A 4,277-nucleotide genomic window follows, 5' to 3' on the forward strand; every position below is an offset into this window, starting at 1 on the left:
GGTAGTGTAGGATAGAAGTGTGAAGGGTAGTGTAGGGAAGTGTAGGGTAAAGTAGAGTAGTGTAGAGTAGTGTCGGGTAGTGTAGGGTACTATAGGGTAGTGTCGAGTAGGATAGAATCGTGTAGGGTAGTGTCGGGTAGTGTAGGGTAGTGTAGGATAGAAGTGTGAAGGGTAGTGTAGGGAAGTGTAGGGTAAAGTAGTGTAGAGTAGTGTCGGGTAGTGTAGGGTAGTGTAGGGTAGTGTGGAGTAGTGTAGGGTAGTGTCGGGTAGTGTAGGGTAGTTTTTATTTCATTTTTTATTTTACCTTTATTTAACTAGGACGGCCTAGGAACAGTGGGTGAACTGCCTGTTCAGGGGCAGAACGACAGATTTTGTACCTTGTCAACTTGGGGATTTGAAATTGTAACCTTTCGGTTACTAGTCCAACACTCTAACCACTAGGCCCAGGAGTGTCGGGTAGTGTCTGCTAGTGTATGGTAGGGTAGTGTTGGGTAGTGTCAGGTAGTGTAGGGCAGTGCTGGGTAGTGTCGGGTAGTGTAAGGTAGGGTAGGGTAGTGTAAGGTAGTGTAGGGTAGTGTCGGGTAGTGTAGACTAGTGTCGGGTAGTGTAGGGTAGTGTAAGGTAGTGTAAGGTAGTGTAGGGTAGGGTAAGGTAGTGTAAGGTAGTGTAGGCTAGTGTCGGGTAGTGTAGGGTAGTTTAGGGTTGCGTAGGGTAGGGTTGGGTTGTGTCGGGTAGTGTAGGGTAGTGAAGGGTGCTGTAGGGTGGTGTAGGGTAGTGCCGGGTAGTGTAGTGTAATGCTGGGTAGGGTGGTGTAGGGTAGTGCCGGGTAGTGTAGGGTAGTGTAGGGATGTGTCGGGTAGTATAGGGTAGTGTCGGGTAGTGTAGGGTAGTGTAGGGTAGTGTAGGTTAGTGTAGGGTAGTGTAGGGTTGTGTTAGGTAGTGTCGGGTAGGGTTGGGTTGTGTCGGGTAGTGTAGGGTAGTATAGGGTAGTGCTGGGTAGTGTAGGGATGTGTCGGGTATGTAAGGTAGTGTCAGGTAGTGTAGAGTAATATAGGGTAATGTAGTGTAGTGTAGGATAATGTAGGGTAGTGTAGTTTAGGGTAGTATAGGGTGGGGTATATTAGGGTACTGTAGTGTTGTGTAGGGTAGTGTAGTGTAGGGTCATGTAGGGTAGTGTAGTGTCAGGTAGTACCGGGTAGGGCAGTGTAGGGTAGTTCCTGGTAGGCTAGTGTAGGGTAGTGTAGTGTAGGGTAGTGTAGGTTAGTGCTGGGTAGGGTAGTGTAGGATAGTGTAGTGTGGGGTATTGTAGGGTAATGCCGGGCAGGTAGGGTAATGCCGGGTAGGGTAGTGTAGGGTGATGTCGGGTAGGGTAGGGTAGGGTAGTGTGTGTAGTGTGGGTAGGGTAGTGTAGGGTAGTGTCGGGTAGTATAGGGTAGTGTAGGGTAATGTACAATAGTGTAGGGTAGTGTTGAGTAGTGTAGGGTAGTGTAGGGTAGTGTAGGGTAGTATGGAGTAGTGTAGGTATAATTGTTTAGGGTAGTGTAAGGTAGTGTAAGGTAGTGTAGGGTAAGGTAAGGTAGTGTAAGGTAGTGTAGGGTAGTGTGGGGTAGTGTCGGGTAGTGTAGGCTAGTGTCGGGTAGTGTCGGGTAGGGTTGGGTTGTGTCGGGTAGTGTCGGGTAGTGTAGGGTACTATAGGGTAGTGTCGGGTAGGATAGAATCGTGTAGGGTAGTGTCGGGTAGTGTAGGATAGAAGTGTGAAGGGTAGTGTAGGGAAGTGTGAAGGGTAAAGTAGAGTAGGGTAGTGTAGGGTAGTGTAGGGTAGTGTAGAGTAGTGTCGGGTAGTGTAGGGTAGTGTAGGGTAGTGTGGAGTAGTGTAGGGTAGTGTCGGGTAGTGTAGGGTAGTGTAGGGTAGTGTAGAGTAGTGTAGGGTAGTGTAGGGTAGTGTGGAGTAGTGTCGGGTAGTGTGGAGTAGTGTAGAGTAGTGTCGGGTAGTGTGGAGTAGTGTCGGGTAGTGTAGAGTACTGTAGTGTAGGGTAGTGTAGGGTAGTGTAGGGTAGTGTGGAGTAGTGTCGGGTAGTGTGGAGTAGTGTCGGGTAGTGTGGAGTAGTGTCGGGTAGTATAGGGTAGTGTGGAGTAGTGTCGGGTAGTGTAGGGTAGTGTCGGGTAGTGTAGGGTAGTGTGGAGTAGTGTCGGGTAGTGTAGGGTAGTGTAGGGTAGTGTCGGGTATTGTAGGGTAGTGTGGAGTAGTGTCGGGTAGTGTGGAGTAGTGTCGGGTAGTGTGGAGTAGTGTCGGGTAGTGTAGGGTAGTGTGGAGTAGTGTCGGGTAGTGTAGGGTAGTGTCGGGTAGTGTAGGGTAGTGTGGAGTAGTGTCGGGTAGTGTAGGGTAGTGTAGGGTAGTGTCGGGTATTGTAGGGTAGTGTGGAGTAGTGTCGGGTAGTGTGGAGTAGTGTCGGGTAGTGTGGAGTAGTGTCGGGTAGTGTAGGGTAGTGTGGAGTAGTGTCGGGTAGTGTGGAGTAGTGTCGGGTAGTGTAGGGTAGTGTGGAGTAGTGTCGGGTAGTGTAGGGTAGTGTCGGGTAGTGTAGGGTAGTGGCGGGTAGTGTCGGGTAGTGTGGAGTAGTGTCGGGTAGTGTAGGGTAGTGTAGGGTTGTGTTGGGTAGTGTGGAGTAGTGTCGGGTAGTGTAGGGTAGTGTAGGGTAGTGTGGAGTAGTGTCGGGTAGTGTAGGGTAGTGTGGAGTAGTGTCGGGTAGTGTAGGGTAGTGTAGGGTAGTGTCGGGTATTGTAGGGTAGTGTAAGGAAGTTTTTATTTCATTTTTTATTTTACCTTTATTTAACTAGGACGGCCTAGGAACAGTGGGTGAACTGCCTGTTCAGGGGCAGAACGACAGATTTTGTACCTTGTCAACTTGGGGATTTGAAATTGTAACCTTTCGGTTACTAGTCCAACACTCTAACCACTAGGCCCAGGAGTGTCGGGTAGTGTCTGCTAGTGTATGGTAGGGTAGTGTTGGGTAGTGTAGGGTTGTGTCAGGTAGTGTAGGGTAGTGTAGGGCAGTGTTGGGTAGTGTCGGGTAGTGTAAGGTAGGGTAGGGTAGTGTAAGGTAGTGTAGGCTAGTGTCGGGTAGTGTAGGGTAGTGTAGGGTAGTGTAAGGTAGTGTAAGGTAGTGTAGGGTAGGGTAAGGTAGTGTAAGGTAGTGTAGGCTAGTGTCGGGTAGTGTAGGGTAGTTTAGGGTTGCGTAGGGTAGGGTTGGGTTGTGTCGGGTAGGGTTGGGTTGTGTCGGGTAGTGTAGGGTAGTGTAGGGTGCTGTAGGGTGGTGTAGGGTAGTGCCGGGTAGTGTAGGGATGTGTCGGGTAGTGTAAGGTAGTGTAGGGTAGTGTAGGGTTGTGTTGGGTAGTGTCGGGTAGGGTAGGGTTGGGTTGTGTCGGGTAGTGTAGGGCAGTGTAGGGTGCTGTAGGGTGGTGTAGGGTAGTGCCGGGTAGTGTAGGGATGTGTCGGGTAGTATAGGGTAGTGTCGGGTAGTGTAAGGTAGTGTAGGGTAGTGTAGGGTTGTGTTGGGTAGTGTCGGGTAGGGTAGGGTTGGGTTGTGTCGGGTAGTGTAGGGTAGTATAGGGTAGTGCTGGGTAGTGTAGTGATGTGTCGGGTATGTAAGGTAGTGTCAGGTAGTGTAGAGTAATATAGGGTAATGTAGTGTAGTGTAGGATAATGTAGGGTAGTGTAGTTTAGGGTAGTATAGCGGGGGTAGATTAGGGTACTGTAGTGTAGTGTAGGGTAGTGTAGTGTAGGGTCATGTAGGGTAGTGTAGTGTCGGGTAGTACCGGGTAGGGCAGTGTAGGGTAGTGCCTGGTAGGGAGGTGTAGGGTAGTGTAGTGTAGGGTAGTGTAGGTTAGTGCTGGGTAGGGTAGTGTAGGATAGTGTAGTGTAGGGTATTGTAGGGTAATGCCGGGCAGGTAGGGTAATGCCGGGTAGGGTAGTGTAGGGTGATGTCGGGTAGGGTAGGGTAGGGTAGTGTGGGTAGTGTGGGTAGGGTAGTGTAGGGTAGTGTAGGGTAATGCCGGGTAGGATAGGGTAGTGTAGGGTAATGCCGGGTAGTGTAGGGTAGTGTAGGGTAATGCCCCATAGGGAAGTGTAGGGTAGTGTAGTGTAGGGTAGTGTAGAGTAATGCTGGGTTGGGTAGGGTAATGTAGTGCCAGGTATGGTCGTGTAGGACAGTGTAGTGTAGGCTATTGTAGGGTAATGCCGGGTAGGGGGGGGTAATGCCGGGTAGAGTAGTGTAGGGTAG

The sequence above is a fragment of the Oncorhynchus masou genome, chromosome 5 (genome assembly GCF_036934945.1).
Source record: "Oncorhynchus masou masou isolate Uvic2021 chromosome 5, UVic_Omas_1.1, whole genome shotgun sequence".
NCBI lineage: Eukaryota > Metazoa > Chordata > Actinopteri > Salmoniformes > Salmonidae > Oncorhynchus > Oncorhynchus masou.